Raw genomic sequence first — 24,548 nt, forward strand, 5'->3', positions numbered from 1 at the left:
GCGTCTGTTTGAATGTCCTTTTATTAGAATTCTACATATGATTGGCTATTCTTGGTGTTTTTCAAAATTCAGTTTAAAAGAATGGAATTCATTGCCTTCCAGATTCTCTCCAAATTCATTTGCTCCTTTTTTTCCCGTAATTATTTGCTTATGGTTCCACAAGTATGTACTCTAGAGAAATGGTCATGTATGTGCTAAAGGAGACATGCACAAGGATTACATAGATACATACATTACAACATGAAGAAGTTGTTGACATATTTACTTTAAAAATAAAAACTAATTTTAGAATAATAGAGAGCATTAAAGACATTTAGATAAAAAACACAAAGAGACAGATATGTCTTATAGCTACTTACCTCCTTTCTATATGCCTTAGTAAGGTTTTGAATATAATAAGAAATGCAGGGGATTTAAATCTAGGCAAAATAAGGCCATGGCCCAGGATTCTTCTTTAAAATGTGGCTTCTATCTGGATAGATGGGACACCACACATTTGACAGAAGATTATTTATATGAGTGGTAGTAGGACAGAAAGAATGTCACATATTTTTGAGGTGTGCATTTGACGAAGCATACAGTCCACTGAAAATTCATAAAACCTACCTTATGGTGATTTCTTTCAAACACTTGATGCTTATGGCATTAAAATATAGTTGTTAAAAGTGTGTGGATGACACTTTTAATGTTCATGAGGGTTGTTGATTTCTAAAATTAAATAGTTATAATAAATATGTGGGCTTACACGAGTTAGCAGGTTTGATTGCATTACCATGATTAAATGGTTTCTTCAGGGAAATATTGTTGAATATTTTTGTTCATGTTAATTTGTAGACCTGTAACTTGGAGACACCTTAAAGTACATATTAGAAAACTCTGGCCATATTGTAAAAATTAAAGTAGCATACAAATGTCAAATGTTGTAATTTTTAATATTAAGAGACGTTGAAAATAAAGATAAGTGCATATTGTGTTCCTATTCTAGGAAAATGTGAATAAAAATCAGAGACATTGTATCTTTTTCTAAAAGCATTGATGGGAAAGTCTTGAAATGAGAGGTATAGTTTAAGAAATTAAGGGCATTATCAGCTCATTTCTATAGTTGTGTTAATTCAAACTTCATGGTAGAGCACTAGAGCTTATAAATACACAATGCAACTGCACACATTGAGAATATTTCTACATGAGTTACGCAAAGCAATTTAAAGCAGGTTACCTACCTCAAGTCTGCTGGTCAAGGTTGTTAGAAAAATGGCTTGGGAAGTTTTAAATGTAGAAATAATGAGTTACCCAAAATCCCAAGGATGAAACAGTAAATAGTGGTACAGTGTGCTGTTAATTTTTTCCCCATCAGTTCTTCTATTTAACTCTCTAATAATAAAGCTAGCAATAATTAATTACATTTATTTTATCTAGTTATGAATGAGGGCAGAATACAACGAAAGTTCAAATATAGCAGAAAAGTAAGGGAGGGGGATATTACATTTTTTTCCTAATTTGAATTACTCTTTCAGGAAATGACTTTCCTAAAATTTTATTGATTTTAAGAGCTAATTAATGTCACAGATTTATTTGCTAACATAGTTATCTGCTACATAGCCCAATATTGGTAAACACTGTGCTAAATTACTGTAATATTATTGAATCTTAACTAATTTTAACAATTATCAACTAAAATTGAAATTAAATTTGATCACCATATTCTATCCACATGAACGAAGGGAGGGAGTAAAAGAGGAAAAGAAGGAAGGGAGACAGGAAGAAAAAGAAGAAAGGAGAAATACACAGTTATGATGAAATATATAAAAACATAAAAATACTAGCAGATAAACTAGCTCAAATAAAAACTATCAAGCTGTTTAAATATCACACAAATTCAACTAACTTAGTCAATTACATAAGTAATTGAAATAATTACTGATTTTGAATAGTACCTGTATTAGCCCGTTTTCATGCTGCTGATAAAGACATACTTGAGACTCTGTAATTTATAAAGAAAAAGAGGTTTAATGGACTCACAGTTCCAGGTTCTGGGGAGGCCTCACAATCATGGTGGAAGGTGAAAGGCATGTCTTACATGGCAGTCGGCAAAGAGAGAATGAGAGAGCAGTGAAAGTGGAAACCCCTTATAAAACCATCAGTTCTCATGATACTTATTCACTACCATGAGAACAGTATGGGTGAAACCACCCCCATGATTCAAGTTTCTCCCACCAGGTCCTTCTCACAACACATGCAAATTCTGAGAACTACAATTCAAGATGAGATTTGGGTGGAGACACAGCCAAATCATAACAGTACCTTTGAAACAGTATTTTATTTTGGTAAGATAAAACATAAGTCATTTTACATATAATTCTACATAGATGGTCCTTATCAATATTAGATATTCTATAAACATATTAATGAAAGGAATATACTTTTTATTGAAATCTTGACTAAATTACTGGTTATCACATGCTTTTCTAAAGAGATTGTCAACTATAAAACTATTATGTGATATTAGTTTAATAAATAGGTTTAGTGACACATCATTTAAGTTAAAATGTTTTTATTTCTTTTTTTTTTTTTTTTTTTTTTTGAGACGGAGTCTTGCTCTGTCGCCCGGGCTGGAGTGCAGTGGCCGGATCTCAGCTCACTGCAAGCTCCACCTCCCGAGCTTCTCCGCCATTCTCCTGCCTCAGCCTCCCGAGTAGCTGGGACTACAGGCGCCCGCCACCTCGCCCGGCTAGTTTTTTGTATTTTTTAGTAGAGACGGGGTTTCACCGTGTTCGCCAGGATGGTCTCGATCTCCTGACCTCGTGATTCGCCCGTCTCGGCCTCCCACAGTGCTGGGATTACAGGCTTGAGCCACCGCGCCCGGCCTTTATTTCTTTTGGTTCTTAAATGTATTCACATATTGAACAATTATTAACTTTTCAAATAGTTCAAGTATTTGATTTAACAAATAATTTAGAATGTTTTTCACACTAAAAATCACATTTATAGGCACATATACAATGTATATAATTATCTTAATCAAAAACTAAACTGTAAAATGTTTTTCCTATTTTATTGTATAGGTTTGTGTATTCACATGTATAGGTAGCTAGATACATAGATGAATAAATATAGATAACAGCTATAGAGGTATACAGCTAACAATTCAGGAGAACTGATAAAAGTGAGGAATCTAGATGGAGCGGATTTGGATTTCATTCTTGATTTTAAGTCAATAAGGATAAATCATAAACTGTATATACAGTACTTAGCATGCTTGACAATAAGCAATCCATAAATGATAGTTATCACCATAATCATTATTATGTTTAATAATTATTTTGTCTCATGACTAGAATTTCTGTTTAAGAGAAAAATAACAGTCACAGTTTTGACAGTCACTTAATTTATGAGGTAGTTTAATGTCTATCATTTAATTTTATATTTATTTCTATATAAAAAAAATTAAGTGATGTACCCAGCACACAAAGCAAAGATGACAGCTGACCTTGGAAGAGAACCAAGAATGCCTTTGTATTCTTAATGCAGTTTCTTTTTACAACATTAAGTGTCTTTCTATTTTGTCAGGAAAAAAAAGAAAGGAGTGAAAGAGGCATGAAGACTGGGTGTCAGAACTGGTTCTAAAATTTACAACTCTGTAAATTATGATATTTTATGGAGAACAATTTCAATTTCATCATGGTTCAATTGGGATAAATAATACTTTTCCCTATAATTTGCTTAGCTTATAAAAAGATGTGATAGTAGTAATTTAGTTTATAATAGCTTGCTAGAGTTTAATTTGCCATTCAGATTTATATATAGTATTTGAAAGCACACTTCTCCAGGTGTTAATTGTGCTTAAAAGTGAGCTACACAGGAAAAATATATCCATTATAGTGACTAGCTTAAGAGACGACGGATGAGTTATAACTGACAGGACAGGTGAAGGCAAGCTCTGGACATAAATAGTATTTACTTGGATGTTTGCTTCATAATTATTGGCTAAATTGTATGGTTTGATTCCATGTAGTTTTCCACATTCTTATTTCACAATAGAACATTTAACAGAGTCAAGTAAAAACATATGTAATATAATATTTACTTCTGAGTAATAATCATGTAGCATAATATGCAGTAATCTGTCCTTATCCATGAGTGATGTGCTCCAAGACCCCCAGGGATTGTCTGAAACTGTGGATAGTGCCAAACCCTGTAGATGCCATTATTCCCCTACACATGCATACCTATAATAAAGTTTAACTAATACACCAGGCATAATAAGAGATTAACAACAATAACTGACAATAAAATATAACAATTGCAACAATATGCTGTAAAAAATTATGTAAATGTGGCCTCTCTCTCAAAATATCTTGTTGTACTCTACTCACCCTTCTTGTGTTGATGTCAGATGATAAAATGCCTCTGACAGGAGTATGGGATTAGGATGACTAAAGGGAGGGACAGCATGAGAGTTTATCATGCTATACAGAGTGACATGAAATTTAAAATTTACGAATTAGTTTATTAAACGAGATGAAGGCATGAGAGCATGTAACGAATGCTTAAGCAAATGGAAGTCACAAAGTTGCTAACTCCAAAGAAAAGTTCAAAATTTCCTGTTTTTAATGTGCTAAATTTAGTAATAAATAAAATTACTAGACACAAGTGAGGTCACCATTGTGGCAATCTTGGGAGACACAGATAAAATGTAAATTCTCATTCCTGTAGAATAGGAATTTGGATAAGCACTTTAAGAGCACTAACCCACAGTTATAGAAAGCTGCCTTTAACCTATAGCATCGATTTATAAATATAAAGTTTTCTTTAGATACAAAAACTGATAAGCCCTGGTCTCAGCACAGTCAAAATTTGTCTTAAAAAAAGAGACGTCTGAGCTGTAAGAGCATTCATTCTAGGAGCTAAGAGGGAGAGAAAAGGAAAACCAAACAATCCGATTTTTATATCACCTACTTCTTGGTCTTTCCCATTTCCCAATAAGACAATGCTTTAACTGCTGATTATTGTGTCTACTTAAGTAAACTGTTAACATAAGTTTCCACAAGACTGTGATAAACTCTTATCCCAAGATGAAAAGTGATACTGAAAGTGCCCATTTACTTCCATCCAATTTGGGGATTTCAGGCACATTAACACACATGAAGGGGGCAAACATGTTTCAGCATAAGGAAGGTGAGTATAAGACTGCAAATTATTACCATGGGTGGCTGTAAAATCACAAAAGATCAGCCTAGAAATGAGGCGAGCAGAAATATCCTTGTGATTTATCGGGAGTCTTCTTTAAGGATATCTCTTAAACATCTGTATGAGGTCAAATCTAGTATCTTCCAATCTGATAATTTTTGTTGGTACACTGGTACCTTGGGGCCATCTAAAATGCTTAGTTTAAATTTTGGTATAATATTACTTTAACCTATAGATTCAAACATTACAAAAGATGCTGTTTTAAGGGTATTATATTAATTTCTCATTTACATAATTTATTATTAAGGCAGTGTAATTTAAGAACTACATTGTTAGTGAAATACGTGTACAGACCAAATTTATCTAACAAGGTTTTTAAAAAATACCTCCCTTCAGTCTGTCTATTCAAAGATTGGTAATAATTGATCAAATGCGTGTGGAAATGCATCAACTTGTCCTTTCGCACACCAATCAGAACATACACTCATATTTGTTTTCCTGGGTTATATGTGAATATAACATATTTAAATAATTTTATTTGTATCATAAGTATTCAGTTCTTGTTATGTGCAATCTACCTTCCTTTAGTAAAATTAATTACCTAAAATTCCAATCATAGGGTAGTTGGCCAGTCTCATTTTTAAGTGAAAATAAATTAAAAATCACAGAAAAATTAGAAGAATTATTTTCTTTTTTTTTTTTTTTTTTTTGAGACGGAGTCTCGCTCTGTCGCCCAGGCTGGAGTGCAGTGGCCGGATCTCAGCTCACTGCAAGCTCCGCCTCCCGGGTTTACGCCATTCTCCTGCCTCAGCCTCCCGAGTAGCTGGGATTACAGGCGCCCGCCACCTCGCCCGGCTAGTTTTTTGTATTTTTTTAGTAGAGAGGGGGTTTCACCGTGTTCGCCAGGATGGTCTCGATCTCCTGACCTCGTGATCCGCCCGTCTCGGCCTCCCAAAGTGCTGGGATTACAGGCTTGAGCCACCGCGCCCGGCCAGAAGAATTATTTTCTTAATTTACTTTTTCTACATAAAACTATACATATTCTCCAGTATTATTTTCAGAATTCATTTAATAGTAGTTTATTAATTGTAGACCAAGTCTAGGCTGATCAAATGAATGAGAAAATGCATCAACGCGCTCTTTTGCACACCAAGCAGAACACAGACTTGTATTTTTTTATTATTCAAAAATGGGGCCAATCTTGTCTTAGGACATTGATCAGCACTTAGACCCTTTTCTGCAAACAGGGAGTCCCATGAATTAACTTTGAGCCCCTTTATCTTCCTACCACAACCAGGGGTCCTGCCTATTCCCAAGGAGCCCTTATTTGTTTAATGTATGCTAACAATCTGGTATTTGCATTGTACTGGAAAGATTTATATAGCCAAGAGGTGCCTAAGTTTAATAAACATATAAATTCCACTGTGAAATTGAGGTAAAATCGGCCGGGCGCGGTGACTTACGCCTGTAATCCCTGCACTTGGGGAGGCCAAGGTGGGCGGATCACGAGGTCAGGAAATCAAGACCATCCTGGCTAACACGGTGAAACCCCGTCTCTACTAGAAATACAAAAAATGGGCTGGGCGAGGTGGCAGGCACCTGTAGTCCCAGCTACTCGGGAGGCTGAGGCAGGAGAATGGCGGGCACTTGGGGGGCGGAGCTTGCAGTGAGCCGAGATGGCGGCAATGCACTCTGGTCTGGGCGACCTAGCAAGACTCCCTCTCAAAAAAAAAAAAAAAAAAAAGAAAAGAAAAAAAGAAAAGAAAAGAAAAGAAATTGAGGTACAATTGGCTGAAGGTGGAATTCTTTGGAGGAGGTAAATCATTTGAATTTTGTTTTTTGAAAAAAATTCAAATTTTATTTTAGATACAGGGCATACATGTGCAGATTGTTTACATGGGGATACTGCATGATGCTAAGGTTTGGAGTACAGATCTGGTCACCCTGGTAGTGAGCTTAGTACCTGCTAGGTAGTTCATAAACCCAACTCCCCTCACTCCACCCTCTAGTAATTCACAGTGTCTATTGCTTCTATAGTTATGCCCATATGTTCTGAATGCTTAGCTCTCAGTTATAAATGAGAACATACGGTATTTAGTTGGGTAGTCCTGTATTAATTTGCTTAGGATTACGGCTCTATCTATGTTGCTGCAAAGGACATAATTTTATTCTTTTTTATGGCTGTGTAGTATTCCATGGTTTATATGTACCACATTTTCTTTATCCGACCTACCATTAATGAACACTTGGGTTAATTCCATGTCTTTCCTATTGTTAATAGCACAGTGATGAATATACAAATGCATATGTCTTTTAGGTAACATGATTTATTTTTTGGGGGGATGTATATATCTAGTAATGTCATTGCTGGGTTAAACGTTAGCCCTGTTTGAAGTTCTTTGAGAAATCTCCAGACTGCAACTTCTGAAATTGAATGACTAATAAAGAACTTGTCAAGCAAAAGAGTTCTGGAGGATGGATTCACTGCTGAATTCTATCAGACAGACAAAGAAGAACTGGTACCAATCCTACTAAAACTAATCTAAAAAATTGAGCAGAATGAGCTCCTCCCTAACCCATTCTGTATAGCCAGCATCAGCCTGTTACCAAAATCTGGCAGAGACTCAACAGTAAAATAAAACTTCAGACCAATATTTCAAATGAACATAGATGCAAAAATCCTCAACAAAACACCAGTAAATCAAATCCAGCAGCATATCAAGTTCATACACCATGATCAAGTAGGTTTTGTCCCTCAGATGCAAGGCTGGTTCAACATCCAGGAATCAACAAATGTGATTCACCACATAAACAGAATCAAAAATAGAAACCATAAGATCATCTCAATAGATGCAGAGAAAGCTTTCGATAAGATGCATGATAAAAATTCTCAAAAGACCGGGCATTGAAAATATGCCTCAAGATAATAAGAGCCATTTGTGACAAACCTACAGCCAACATCATACTGACTGAGCGAAAGCTCGAACTATCCCCTTTGAGAACTGGAACGAGACAAGGATGCCCATGCTCACAACTCCTATTCAACGTAGTTCTAGAAGTCCTAGTCAGAGCAATCAAGCAAGAGAAATAAATAAAAGGCACGAAAATAGGGGGAAAAAAAGAAGTAAAACTATCTTTCCTCATTGATGATATAATTCTAAACCTAGGAAATCCTAAAGACTGCCAAAAGACTCCCAGAATTGATAAACAACTTTAATAAAGTTTTAGGATATAAAATGAATGTATAAAATCAGTAGCATTTCTATGCACCAACAATGTCCAGACTGAGTGAAACCAAGAACACAATCTCACTTACAATAACCACAAAAAAGACAAATACCTAGAAATATATCTAACAAAAGAGGTGAAAGATCTCTACAAGGAGAACTGCAACACACTGGTGAAAGAAATCAGAAATTATACAAATAAATGGAAAAACATTCCACTATTGATTGGAAGAATCAATATTTTTTAAATGGCCATAATACACAAAGTAATTTATCAATTCAGTGCTATTCCAATCGAACTACCAACATCTTCACAGAATTAGAAAAAATAAATTCTAAAATTTATATAGGAACAAAATAGAGCCCAAACAAAGTAATCCCAAGCGAAAGAGCAAAGCTGAAGGCATCAGACAATCTGTCTTCAAATTATACTATAAGGCTAAATTAACCAAATTTCACAGTACTGGTACAAAAGCAGACCCATAGACGAATGGAACAAAATAGAAAACTCTGAAAGAAAGCCATACACTTAAAATCATCTGATCTTCAATAAGGTCAACAAAGACAAGCAATGGAGAAAGGACACCTCATTAAAAAAATGGTGCTGGGATAGATGGCTAGCCATATGCAGAAGATTGAAGCCAGACCCCTACATTTCACCATATATAAAAATTAACTCAAAATGTATTAAAGATTTAAATGTAAGACTTCAAACTATAAAAATCCTGGGAGACAAAAATAGGAAATAGTCTTCTCGACATCAAACTTGGCAAAAGTTTTTTTTTTTTTTTTTTGCTAAGTCCCCAAAAGCAATTGCAGTGAAAACAAAACTAGACTAGTGGGACCTAATTAAATTAAGAGCTCCTTCCCAGGAAAATAAACGATTAATAGAGCAAACAGATAACCTACAGAATGAGAGAAGATATATGCAAACTATGCCTCTGACAATGGCCTAATATCTAGACTCTCTAGGGAACTTAAATTAGCAAGCAAAAAACAAATAACTCCATTAAAAATGGGCAAAAATTATGAACAGATAATTCTCAAAAGAAGACATACAAATGGCCAACAAACATATAAAAGATGCTCAGCATTACTAATCATCAGAGAAATGCAAATCAAAACCACAATGAGATGCCATCTCACACCCGTCAGAATGGCTATTACTACAAAGTCGAACAACAACAAATGCTGGTGAGGCTGCAGAAGAAAGGAAATGCTTATACACTGTTGGTGGGAAGGAATTTTCTGAAGTCACTTGAGCTACCTATGTTATTTCATGTGTAGGTTCACTGAATTGGGCTGATAACCCCAACTGCATAATTACTTTCTGTACCCAATATTCATTCACAAAATTTTTTCTTTCATCTTAGAATTGATACATGGGCTAGATATTCTGAAAGGTTTGAGGACCATGGTACAAACATGTGGACAAAAGACACATAAATTTTTATTATAACTACAGTGTATTTTCACTTTTAAGAGAAATGTTTTATGTGCCCTTTAAGAGAGCATAATGGGTTGGTTGTTTATTTATTTATTTTGAGACAGGGTCTCATTCTGTCTCCCAGGCTGGAATGCATTGGCGCAATCTTGGCTTATGGCAACCTCCGTGTCCTGGGTTCAAGTGATTCTTATGCCTCAGCCTCCCAAGCAGCTTACAGGTACCCACAATGACACCTGGCTTATTTTTGTATTTTTGGTAGAGATGGGTTTCACCATGTTGGTCAGGTTGGTCTTGAACTCCTGACCTCAAGTGATTCTCCCACCTTGGCATCCCAAAGTGCTGGGATAACAGGCATGACCCACCGTGCCCAGACACATAATGGTTTATTTTATATTATTTACTACTTTCATATTTTGCATATAACGGTGATGACTGTAGAGCTCATCAGAAAGAAAACCCTATTTAAAATTACTACGTGGTGTTTTATTGACAAAGCACAGTTGACTTCTACACACATATGCCCACATCACACAGAAACATATATTTTACCTTCCAATTTACAATAAAAGAGTAATGAAATATAAATTATAGAATATCTTTAAAACAAAGAATTAGCTAAGATATTTTTCTGTCTTAGCTGTTGCCATTTAATGACTTTTGATGTAATCTATGATTAATGTAGAATTGAACATCTTGTTCTCTTTAAAACTTCTTTTTACCAAACCGAATTTCTTGATTCCATTCTATATTTAAAGCTCAGCTATGTATATTGATCAAACTGACCTCACCCAAAATAAAACGGAAATATACGTAATCTGGACATATGATTTTGCTCTTACTTCCACATTAGGTATGTCATTTGTATTTGAAGCACAATATTAACCTCAAATTATGAGTCACTCATTCACAACATAATACAAAGATATGGCATTCCCCTGTCTCTGGCGCAGCTTTAGAGTTGCCAACCAGCCATATAAGTTAACACAATGAAACAGCACAAATGATATCGTCAACTTTTTATTTGTAATTACTTAATTCACATTTTCCAAGGATATAGGTAACAGAAACTTGTAGGCCTTCTGTGATGGATGACTCTCAGTGTAATATTTGATTACTTCAGAGGACATCTCATTATAAGTTGGCTTCATTTCAGAACTTTTTTTAGGATGAGAGGAAAGAAAGCATAAAATGCAGTCAACAGGAAGATAAAATTGATTTTCAAGAAAAGATAACACTATAAGTCATTCACCTCACATAATCATGACAAGATTTTAAATACACATCAATCCCTAAAATATTTTAGAGAAAAAAGTGAAATTAGCACTAAATAGAATAGTAATTTTTTGAAGAACAAAAATGCAGCAGATAAATGAAATATGATGTTCAAATATAGAATAAACTAAGGTTATTGGTTTAGAGGCAGGGTTGAAAACCATGGCACATAATATGTACAGGGGACTATTTTCACCAGCTTATCCTAAAGTAATTGAAAACTGAATTTATTTTTAAGAAATTATCTAAATAAGAATATATATATTAATATAATATGTAATATTTACATAATAAAGGCTAGAAAAACTATTAAAATGTAATCACTGCTCTAAGGGGCAGTTCAACTCTGGAATAGAAGCAAAATATCTTTGAAATCAGTTCCCTACCAATAATCTTATTTGTTGTAACAAATTTTTATTTGATTTAAATATTTCAGTTATTGTTTTATGGCAATTCACACATTAGTTTGCATCACTTGCTACCTTTCGTATGAGCTAATGACATAGGAATGTGAGAAATTCTTCTCAAGGGCATATATTTTTCATAAAAGTAGGTAAACAAAAATGATTTTCTTAGCGTTAAGCAATATCCCATCAAACATTAAAAATTACATGATTTTATTATCCATTACATTTGTGTCAACACTGGATGGATTTATTTATTTATTTTTGACATAATTATAGATTCCCCTTCAGTTGGAAAAACTAATACCGAGAGAAAATCTATATACCTTTCACCCAGTTTCCTACAGTGGTAACCTCTTGCATTGCGGCAGTATATCAAAACCAGAAAATTGATATCGACCTGATCCATCCATTTTATTCAGATTTCACCAGATTTACATGCATTCTTGCATGTGTGTGCATGGATAAGTGTGTATGTGACCTTAGTTCTATGCAATTTTGTCCCATCTGCAGATTTGTTTTACCACCCCCTCACAGTCAATATACAGGACAGCTGCATCATAAGGATCTCCTTTTGTAATCTTAGCCACTTCTAACCTCTGCTTCCTAATCCCTGGCAAAACTAACCCGCTCTGAATCTCTGTATTTTTATTATTCCATGAATGTAATATAGATGCAATTGTACAGTATGCAACCTTTCGAGATTAGCATTTTTACTCAGAATAATTATTTTAGCGTTATCTACATTGCTATCTCATTTTTACTGCTTTTTATCACTGAGTATTATTTTATAGTATAGATATACCATAGTTTGTTCAACTCTTCTTGTATTGAAGGATATTGGAATTATTTCCAGTTTTTGGCTATTATGAACAAAGGTGCTTATAATATTTACTTTCAAGCTTTATTAATATAAGTGTTCATTTTTCTGAATTAAATGCCCCAGAGTACTATTCCCGGAACATATTATAAACAAATGTTTAGTTATGTAAGAAATTGCCACAACCTTTTCCAGGTGACTGGTCTGTTTTACATTCTGGCTAGCAATGTCAGCGTGGTCGAGCTAGTTACTTAATATGCTCATGAACATTTGATGTTAATCCTCTTTGATTTTCCTCATTCTAAGTGTGTAGTGATATATCACTATTGCTTTAATTTGCCTTTCCCTAATGGTTAATGGTGTTGAACATCTTTTTTATATGCTTATTATCAACTGTATGCACTATTTGGAAAATGTCTCTTCATCTATTGCCCATTTTCTAATTGGACGATTTGGTTTTATACTGTTGAGTTTTGAGTGCGTTATATATTTTAGATGAAATACATTTGTTGGATACATGGATTGAAAATATTTTCTTTCAGTCTATAGCTTAGATTTTCTTTCTCTTCACATGAGTTTTCGCAGAAAAAAAAACAATTTTTCATTTTGTGGATGTCTAGTTTATCAATTTTTATTTTATGGATTGTGTTTTTAGTGTTAAGACCAAGAACTCTTCACCTAGCCCTGTGTCTCAGCCATATATGTTTTCTTTACTATTTTATTTTTTCTAAGAAGTTTTAGAGATTTGTGTTTTAAATTAGGCTCATGATCCTAGTTTTAGCTGATTTTTTATAAAATATGTGAGTTTTAGGTAAAGGTTCTTTTGGAAAATATTTTGTACTTACGGATATCCAATTACTCGACTACTATGTACTGAAAAGTTTCTCCTTCCATTGGATCATTTTTACACTACTGTCAAAAATCTGTTGGTCTAATTTTTTGAAACTCTTTCTGGATTCTCTGTTCTCATGATTCTTGCTTCTCTTTCATAGATCTGAGCCTTCTACTTCATGAATACCACTTTCTTTTACAAATTGTACTTTCACAGTAAGGCTTGACATCTGACAGAGCAATTGATACCACTTCTTTTTCAAGATAATTTTAGCTATCCTCTGTTCTGTGCTGTTTCATGTAAATTTTAGAATGAGCTTCTCTGTGCTTTATAAAACATCACTGATATTTTGATGGACAGATATAGGAACCTATAAATTATTTTGGTTTTCCTACCCATTTATACCCTATATTTATCTATTTAGGGCTGCTTTGGTTTATTTCATCATGATTTTATAATTTAACTTTTAGCCTATAAATACTATATATATATTTGGTTAAGTATAGAGCTAACTACTTTCTTTGAAACACTAGTAAATAATGTTGCACTTTTAATTTCAATTTTCACTTGTTTGTTGTAAGCATATAGAAATAAAATTAATTTATATTCATATATCAATTTATGTAGCAACTGTATTTTTTAATCAATTGTATATTTTTTATACAATTGCTCATATCCTATGACTTAACTCATGTATTCATTCTAGGAGATTTTGTGTGTGCATGTGTGTGAGAGTGTGTGTGTGCACGTGCGTGTGTCACCCTTGGGATTTTCTACATAGACAATCATGTCATCTGGAAAAAAAGTTTTATTTCTTTCAATCTGTATGCATTTTTTCCCCTTTTTTTCCCTTCTTACAGTGGAATGATCTTCCAGTATTATGTTGAAGAAATGTTGCAAAAGCAAACGCCCTTGCCTTGTTCCCAGTCTTAGAAAAACACCATATGACCTTCACTATTAAGTATGTTACTATTAGTAATGTTAGCTGTGGGTGTTCTGTAGATGCACTACATCAAGTCAAAGAGGTTTCCCTCTATTTCTAATTAAACAAAAAAATCATTCTGAATGGATGTGGAAATTTGTACCGTGTAAAATTGTAATATTACTCTGATTTTTTTCTTCAGCAAATTTTATGAAGATTTCATCAGTTTTCAAATGTTAAAAAAGTCTTGCATGATTTGAATAAAGTTCGTTTGGTCATGGGGTATAATGCTTTTTGCACATTTCTGGATAAGATTTGCTAATATTCTGTTGATGGTTTTATCATCTATGTTTACAGATGACATTGTTCTCCAGTTATTTTTTTCTTTTTAAAAATATCATCTTTGTTTAGGTTTGGTATCAGAGTCACAGTAACTTTACAAAATAGTAGGGAAGTGTTCCCTTACAATAGACTATAAAAAAAGGAGCATAGTTAATTATTCTTTATTTGTTTGATAGAATTCAGCAGTGAAATAATCTTACTCTGGCAACTTTTAAAACAGATTTCACTTATAAATTTAACAGCTTCAGTAGTTACAGAACTGTTTACATTGTTCATTACATCTTGGCTAAGTTTTGGTAGATTTTAGTTTTCAAGAAATTGATCCATTCTTCTGAGTTGTTGAAATTATGCATGTAAAGTTACTCCTCATATTCACTTATTATCCTTTTATTAAATGCAGTGTCTATAGTGATATCTCTATTTCATACTTGACGTGTTAAATTATGTCTTCTCTTTTTATTGCTGTTCCTGCTAAAGTTTTATAAATTTTATTTTATGTCAGAGAAGCAGTGTTTTTGTTCCTCTGCTGGTTTATTTTTTTTCCAGTTTCACTGATTTCTGATCAAACATTATTATTTTCCTTTTTTCAGTTTATTTTGCTCTTTTCTTTCTAGTTTCTTGAGGAAACTAGATGATTGATTTGAGAGTTTTTGTGGTTTAAAATGTAAACATTTAATGATATACATTTTCCTCTTGGCACTGTTTTAACTGCATCCCAGTTATTTTGATTTGCTGTATTATTATTTTCATTCAGTCCTATGTATATCATTAAATTTCCTTGGAGACTACCTCTTTGATCCATACATTATTTAGAAATGTATTATTGAATTTCTAATATTTTAGAAAATTTCCAAGGATTTCTGTGTTTTTGAAATCTAGTTTGATTCCATTGTGGTTAGAAAAAAAATGCTATAAATTTTTAACTTCTTTAAATTTAGTTATAGTTTTATGGAATATAATATTTTCTATCTTTGATGAATGTCTTATGAGCACTAAAAAATTGTTGGCTAATGTGTTCTACATAGAGCAATTAGATCCTGTTATTTCATTATGTTGATCACTTATTTCTTGCAGTAGGGTAGAGGCAGAAGTTCAGCTCCCTGCTGATTTCATTGTCACCACAGGAGGTTGATGAAACTAAAGTGTCATCTAGACCTATCTTCCATTTTCTTATTCTACAATTTTTGTTGCTGGGTAGGGGTAGAGGATCAGCTCCCTCTGGGTAGGGGTAGAGGATTGCAATCAGTTGACTACAGGGTTGAAAACAAGTGGCGTTCTGACTGGCCCTCAGTCCTATAGCCTTGAGTTTTGAGTTCAGTCTTGATGATGCCAACTGGATGAGTTTCAGCTCACTGTTAGTGCCAGCCAACAATATGCAAGGGTACAGCGAAGTGGAGTGGTAATTAGCCCTTTCTTGCAATGCTTTATTAGGTCTCATTGTTATAAAGTGGGGCTGGAGGTAAAACCACCTTTGCAAAAATTGTCTCAGTGAGAGAAATCTAATCTAACTGACTCCATCTTGCTTTTAACCTCACAAGCTAAATGCCTTTGTTAATTTTAAAACAAAGATGATAGTCGTTTTCCAAACCCAACTACCTTCTTGCTCAGGGACCAAAACCATCTTGTAAGACTAATGAAAGTTCACAGGAATAGGATTATGGGAGGGCCCTGAATTCTGCTAAAATGTAGGCATAGTAAAATGGTAACTGGTCACTGTCCTCTATCTTGCCTTTCTGTAATCACTTACTGCTTGAGAATCACATAGATGGAGGTCACAGAATTTGTAACTTCCCCAGTTGCTCCTATAGAAAATGACACTGTTGTCAGAACTTAAATATTGGTATTTGAGGTATTTTTCAGATTTTTGCATTCTGGAAACCAACTGACTCTTTCCAGACCCATGATTCATACCAGGAAACTGGCTCAACCTGTCTTGGAACCCCCTCTTAGAAACTCTCAGCACATGAAGACCATTTGGACATTCCTATGATTTCATCTCCAACCAATAAGCAGCACCCATTTCTTCATTTCCTGCCCACCAAATAATTATTTAAAGTCCTAGCCTCTGAACTTTCCAGGAGAAAGATTTGAGATAACTATCCCATTAATCTGCTTGGCTGGCCTTGTGCTAATTAAACCTGCTTTGGTGCAATACCTGCTGTTCCCAGTGCATTGGATTTTCTGGGCAGCATGTAAGGTTAACTTGGCCTGTTACAGACGTTCATCACATCACTAACTGTATTCCAGTGACACTACCCTGGCATTAAGTTGGAGCACCATTTTCTTCCTCAAGAAGATCAGCCCCCATTCAGTTTGCTAGCACCACACAGTAGGAGAAGCCATCCTGTCTCCTTCTGCCAAGCAACTGGGTGAGGTTGAATATCTACTTTATTCTTGGCACGAAAACCATGAATAGCGTATGATTGTTATGTTGGTGCTTGGCTACAGTTGGATCAGTGTTGCCAAAAAAGGCCTGTGGTGATGCCACCATTTTCCCACATCTTGGCTAAAAAGCAGTGCATAGTATAGAAATATGGAGCTTTGTTGTCATACTTTTTTTGGAGCTTTTTGGTTTGTTTGTTTGTTTGTTTGTTTGTTTATGCCTATTGGTTCTAGGACAGAGACTTTATGATGCCCTGTGTAGGAAAAATGGAAGAGAAAGAGAAAACCTAGGGAATACAACATTGTGTCATTCCTCAAGCTCCTATGTCCTTATGAGGTTTACCTACCTCTTTGAAACTTTCAGTCTTCTTGACTATATTATTATGCTGTGTGCTGGGTCTTCTACTTGTAAGAGAAGCCACCTAGGTGAAACCGAGCTAATCTAGCTTGGCTAGAAGCAGATGTGTATGGATTGAATTATAATGATTAATTATACTGAATGAAATATTGAAACTAAATGCAAATGACAAAATATTTATTTTGAATAAGGGGCTTTGTTTAATTTTTTTTAAATGCTGCAATGTTCCACACATTTTGAAAAACAAATCTTTCAAAATCCTAAGCTTGTAGTTTTGACATCTTTTCTAGTTTTGCTAAAATAGAAATATTACATGTGGGACTTTGAGAATAATAATTATGCCATTTTCTTCATTAATATTCTTGACATCCACTCATGCTGAGTTTAATGATTACTTTCTAGATTTTAATATCACCTATGTGAACTAATAAGGCATCTACTTAGAGTTTTTGTGTTGACTTAAAGATTTAGGTATTTTATGGTTTATGTATATTAATACTAGATGAATATGCAGTGGGCTTTATTTAAATGTTTCAAAGCTTTTCAAACATTGTAATAATGATTAATAACAAGTTTATATTCTGCTCATATTAGCTTTTCCTATATTCCTTAGGGATTTTAGAAAATATAATTTTAAAGGTAACTGAATTTTATTTCAACTTACATATGTACAGTTTTACATACAAATTCAACCAGTGTTTTCATTTGTAATTTAGAATGTGTTGCTTTATTTCTGAGCAGGGAATTCCTAAAATTTCTGTGTTTTAAAAACTTTTCCAGTATCAGTAAATGAAAACAAGATGTCATCGTTCCATGTAACTCTACTATATATTTATTTATCTTTATGATACAAGCAATTTATTTTTTAAATTAAAAAAAACAAAAGATGTAAAGATTATAGGTGTCAAAAGTAATATAATGAGCAGAATTGGAGATGAAATATTAATCCATTTATGCCAATTATCTGCATAAAAACAGTTATCTCGAACTCAGGGTCAATTGACAATATTTAAGAATTATTGAAAGAAGCTTTTTAAACTGAGATATTTAGAATAATTAAAGTCAATTTCAATCTTCTATGGGGCTTACATGATCCCACTAAATTGAGCTCTTTTAACATCAAGCAATTTAAAGGAAAACAAGAAGGAAAATAAAAAGAGATGAGAAACCTTAAATATTTGATGTAGGGAAGAAAGAAAGAAAAAGTAACTATTGTTAATTCACTTTATTCAACAATAACTGGGCTCAGGGTAAAATGTTTTCAGATCTGGAACATCTTCTTTTCAAAGACTTTAGCTTGCAATGGATGTGGTAGGGGTGATTCTTCTTGGATGATATCTGAATTTCTTCAGAATTCCTATTTTCTGTGGCTTAACAACATGGAGAAGAATTTGTGTAGCGTATCATAAGATAACTCAACAATATATCTGTGTTTATGTGTGTGTTTCTGTTTAAGGGGGCAGTAGTTCAATACTACTTTAAAAATAATACTCCCTGGCCGGGTGCGGTGGCTCAGCCTGTAATCCCAGCACTTTGGGAGGCCGAAACGAGGGGATCACGAGGTCAGGATATCAAGACTATCCTGCCTAACATGGTGAAACCCTGTCTCTACTAAAAATACAAAAAATAAGCTGGGCGTGGTGATGGGCGCCTGTTGTCCCAGCTACTCGGGAGGTTGAGGCAGGAGAATGGCGTGACCCCGGGAGGCGGAGCTTGCAGTGAGCGGAGATCGCGCCACTGCACTCCTGCCTGGGCGACAGAGCGAGACTCTGTCTCAAAAAAAAAAAAAAAACCTCCCTAAATTTTCCCCAGGAAAGTAGGACCTAAATTCCATAGAACTCTCTCCCCAGTGATGTTGACATTTGCAGTAAGAACTTCCTTGTCCTGCTATTCTTCACATAGAATCCTAGTTGTCATCATTATAGGAACATCTGCCTTATCGTATTTGGGGTCACAGGATTTTCTAATTCCAGGTATAGAATTATGAACAAATCTTATTTTTTGTATAAACCTTATTTTCTTAAATTACCTGCATTTAACATTTTTAAAATGTATTTTGGCTTTTTTTCCATTACAAAGATAAAATAGTCCTAAGTAGTATTTAGTTGGGAAGTCCCGTGTTTATGCTAAATTTGCTTACTTTTGTTATTTTCTCAAAATATTTTCTTGAAAAAATTATTAATAGATGTTTCTAAAGGTAATTTTAAAAATGAATTGACATTTAAATAACATAGTTAATTACATTTAGTTACCTATCATTTAAGCAATGGAATCCTAATTCAGTGGTTGTTTAACTTCTATTTCACATAAGACATATATCTCAAATAAATTTTCAAATTATTTTTGACTTTTGTTAGACATAAAGTCTCACTATGTTTCATTGGTTGGAACTCCTGGATTCAAGCTATCCTCCCACCTCAGCCCCTTGATTAGCTGGGACTTCAGGCACATACCATTGTATCCAGCAAATTTTCAATTTATTAAAAGCTTAATTACATTTTGCGATCATCAAGATTAAACAAACATTTTACATTATTGCATATAAGCATCTCTCTTTCTCGTTCTTCACACATACACACAATAAAAATGAACTACAGTTGTGGTTACTCACTCTATTTTAGATACTTATATCTTTCCCTTGTCAATAATTATATTTAATATATTTATATATGTTATTTGTTATAAAAAGTAAATATTAACTAATTTTAAAGAGTTTTAAAATACAGTATCTACTATAAATGAATTCTATATCACTCATAAGCTAACATTGTTGCTGGAATTAATTTTATTATTTACTCACATTTATAAAACTCAATAGCTTTTCCTTCTATTTCAGACAAATTATACCTATTTTTCTCAATAACACATGGCTACAGTGAAAGACTTCCATTTATTGGTAAGTTTTATCCTTAACTGATGAATGTCCCATAATAATAGTAGACACGGTAAAGACGAAAGAAATTATTTATATAACTTTTTGTGGAAGCCCATGATTTAGAGACTAATACAGTGGAGCTTATTGTGCAACTTACTGTGAAATTTCCTGATTTATTATGCAGTTCTTAGGAGCTTATTGAGTGTCCTTATTGTCACACTTCATGATTTACTGAGTAATACAGAAGAGCTTATCACATAACTTGATAGTGAAATTCTGATTTACTGTGAAATAGTTGTTCCAATATGTTTCTACAATGGGAAGAGTTTATCTAATGTTTTCTAATTACAGACAAGCTTCATCACACACTTCATTTTCAAAGCAAGTAATATCTATAAGAAAGCTTTGAATGTATCTTTTGCAATAGGAAAATTTCTCCCTTCAAAATGATCATTTATCCTAATTTCTGAAGCATTTAAGTCTGGGAGTTGGCCCCAAGAAAATGAAAGGCCATTTCTACTTTACTACATAATGTACCATGATGACACAGTAGTTGATGATAGTTATCTTTCAAGAGACTAAAGTTAAATTTTTCTAAAAATGATAAAGTCACTACACTTGAATGAATTAAACGTCTCAAATTATTTTTGTAATACCTGGCTTAACTGTTTCTCTCTTTCACTTACCATTAAGCAAAGTCTTAATGGAGAAATTTTATAATTTGATAGCATGCAAAATTGTAAATTTATAAATTACCACTTAAACTGTAATGCTTTCATAATATGTTTATGCTAATTTTTGCTCAAATATATGAGGAAATTCTATAACATTCAATGTTTCACTAATTTTTAAACTTTTTTGTTGTTCATTTTTATTTCTTAAACTTTATATAAGCTTAACAGTAGTTAAATATGTGTAATGCAAATAAGTAACTTAACTCTTGAGAGAATATATGACTTTGATGTTTAATTTCACTTATCTGAAAACGAAATTGTGCAAGCAAATGGGGATTATTTCATTTAATTTCATTTAATCTATGCATATACTTTGATATAGAAGATGTTAAATGTGGATTGTATGCAGTTACAAGAATCAATACTCTATATGCCCAAATATAATATCACTCATATCCCCCAGGGAGCATGAAAAATACACAGAATTGTTTTTAACCATTAGCATGTCTACAGTTAAAAAATATTGAATCTCTTGACATTAGGGAGAAAAGAGAAAGGGATAAGGGTGGGACACAAATCTTTGGGGAAATTTTATAACTAGGAACAAAAGAAGGAAAAGTAGTAACTGAGCAAAATGGAAAAAGAATAGTTATAGAGCTAAACACAGAATCTGAGGACACAGTGCATTTTTGGATACAGTGCATTTTTTCACCTTAAACTTAGTCAGTTTTGAACCCTCTGGTAAGGCTTATTATTTTCCTGGCAGCCAGTAGGCAGTTTGATGCAAAGCTAAAAAGCTCTTATAAAATAGGGTTGATTGACAGATAATGTGAAAGAAAAAAATCATATTCAAAAAAAAAGTTTTACTAAAATATAATGAAATATATTCCCTCAAAATGGAGTTGGTAAAGACAAAGTAATTTCATAAGACATAGATCCTATTAGATAATAATAGTACAAAAACTACAGAAGTAGACTATGCATAAAAATAGTTAATCTATTAAGAGAGCAGAAATTTTCATTTACTTTTATGAAATTAAAGACAGGGCAACAGAATCTTAACTAGGAAAACTAAAGGGAACTATATTAAAAGAAGAAAACTACAATTCTTTGAAAGGCATTGTGTTGTAACAGGACAATCAAGAAATATGATGGCAGGAAGTGGAACCAAATACTGACTCCACAACATATCCTTCATCTCTTATGAACTGATGAATCCCTAATGAGAATATATTTGTGGATATAACTCAGTCACACCATCTATTATATTTAGTAATAATTTCAGTAACAAATGCTTATCAAATTCACTTCGAATATATAGATGACTATTGTTCTAAAACTTTACGTTTGTGTATGATGTACCAATGAACAGAAACCTCCACTTCAACACACACACACACACACACACACACACTAGCACACTCTTTCTTTTTCTTTTTCTTTTTGTTTTCGAGACAGCATCTTGCTCTGTCACCCAGGCTGGAGTGCAGTGGCATAATCTCGGCTCACTGCCGGCCTCTGCCTCCCGGGTTCCAGTGTTTCTCCTGCCTCAGCCTCCTGGATAGCTGGGATTACATGTGCCCACCACTACACCCGGCTAATTTTTGTATTTTTAGTAGAGATGGGATTTCGCCATATTGGCCAGACTGGTCTGGAACTCCTGACCTCAGGCAGTCCGCCTGCCTCGCAAAGTGCTGGGATTACAGGCGTGAGCCACCGCACCTGGCCCACACTTTCACGTAGACTTTTTCTTTCTTTCTTTCTTTTTCTGAGATGGAGTCTAGCTCTGTGGCCCAGGCTGGAGTGCAATGGCACCATCTCGGCTCACTGCAACCTTTACCTCCCAGGTTCAAGTGATTTTCCTGTCTTAGCCTTCCGAGTAGCTGGGATTACAGGCGCCCGCCATCACACCCTGCTAATTGGTGTATTTTTAGTAGAGACGGGGTTTCACCATGTTGGCCAGGCTGGTCTCGAATGCCTGACCTCAGTTGATCCGCCGGCCTTGGCCTCCCAAATTGCTGGCATTACAGGAATGAGTCACCATGCCTGACCCACATAGCCATTTAAACAATTTATCAAAAAGCAACATTTAAAATTTGTACTTTGTTATTTGAAATTCACAACCTTAGTCAAGTAATAAAGCAGGGTTGAATGGACACTATTCACTCTGCTTCATATCTCTACACTCCCTAAAGATCACTTTTTGGCCTCTGGCTGAGATCAAGAGCACTACCTGAAGATGAAAGATGACAGGAGCTGATTTGCAGAGTCTCTCCCTACACATTTTTGTTGTATTGAATTTGTTTCATTTTATTCTCTCATCTTTCATGGAATGTTACAATTACCTAAATTATAGACTAATACAGAAGTTTTTGAGCAAAAAAGTATATGTGCTGTGAAGGTCCACATTTTAAACGATCCTAAAACGTAATTGTTTTAGAACGGGCACTTGTCCGGGTCCCACTGAATGACTCATTTTACGGCATCACATTCAATATGGATTCTATCAAAGGAAAACCAACTCATTCTCAAGATGAAATTCATCCTTTGCAAATTATGTACCAATGACATCACTCATTCAGTGCCAATTACGGAAAAATAGGTTTCAACATAGAGTAGCTTGTACTGTTTATTTAATAAAACTTTCAGAATGTGTTTCCTTTATAATTTCCAATTATTGTAAGTGTTAAAGTAAGTCCTGCAATAGTCTTTATAACACAAGAAAAGGCTTTAAGGGAATCATATACTCAATAGTACTCGAGTGGAGTATTGAAAAAATAATGCCATTATTGCAATAGCAAACATCATCGACTATATAGATACCTTCTTGTCTCATTTGAAATATGCACAGGGCTTTATGTCATCATCCATTTTACAAGTGCATTATTGTCTCCCACAGCAGAGACCATGTAGGATGCTGAAATTTGAAAAGCTTTCTTAGGCACATATTGATAGATTATGAATTATTACATGTGTATTACAGAATCATGTTTTTATGAAAAGCAGTAAGTGCTCTATTCAGTAAAAATGTTACTCTGTTTCTCAGATTATAGAATATGTCTGACTTCCTGTGGTAGGGTTTTTAGTCAATTTGTTGGAGTCTTTCCAAGGACAGTCAAAATGAAATCGGGGTTGCAGCATTTTAATATCTCTTTGAACCTAAGCATTGCTGAAGCACTCAGAAATCTGCAAATTTGCCAACTCTCTTGTGGGCCTTTGTAGAGTGTTGGTAGTTCATTAATTACTCCCTAGTAATCAACTTTGCAGTGTAATAGCAACTGTTTATTTTATAACTTTATCAAATGCTGAATGAAAGATTAACCTGCACTATGTGCTGTATTCAGTTGTAAACTTTTATTAAATTTAGCCGAAACAGGTAGATACAAATAATAAAAAAGCTACCTGAATATAGATCTGAGAAAAAGGGAGTTTAACTAATAGAATAGCCACAGTACATTTAAACTTTTGTTTTTGGTAATGTAAATTCAATATACTCAACATATTACCTCAGGAGTAGTAATAGAGTACCTAACTCAATTTCTGATTCTGCTATTAAGAGCCATGTCAATATTACACAATAAAATACATATTTTGTGCAGGAACAAACAAACATGTTTCTAGCATCAGAAGGAATATATTCATTGATAAAACTATGTTTGCTCTTTTGGATCTGACTAATATAACTCAGCTGGAGACGTATGCTGTCACTTTTTGTCCTCTAATATGAAGGTAGCGGATATAAAGATACCAGATAGCCCTTGACTTTGAATTTAGACCTGGTACTTTTCATTGACCATTTGTTAACT

The 24,548-nt window shown here is 34.0% G+C and overlaps 1 long non-coding RNA gene across 1 annotated transcript; it reads left to right on the forward strand.

Moving 5' to 3' along the window:
• The first annotated feature begins 485 nt into the window (after positions 1-485).
• LOC117063395 lies at positions 486-23,413 on the forward strand. The gene is made up of 5 exons (XR_004428902.1): positions 486-557; positions 17,807-17,832; positions 18,650-18,787; positions 20,030-20,089; positions 22,938-23,413. It is a non-coding gene; the product is annotated as an uncharacterized LOC117063395 (long non-coding RNA).
• Positions 23,414-24,548: the final 1,135 nt, after the last annotated feature.

Source organism: Trachypithecus francoisi, unplaced genomic scaffold, assembly GCF_009764315.1.
Source record: "Trachypithecus francoisi isolate TF-2019V2 unplaced genomic scaffold, Tfra_2.0 Lachesis_group18, whole genome shotgun sequence".
In the NCBI taxonomy this organism is placed as follows: Eukaryota; Metazoa; Chordata; class Mammalia; order Primates; family Cercopithecidae; genus Trachypithecus; species Trachypithecus francoisi.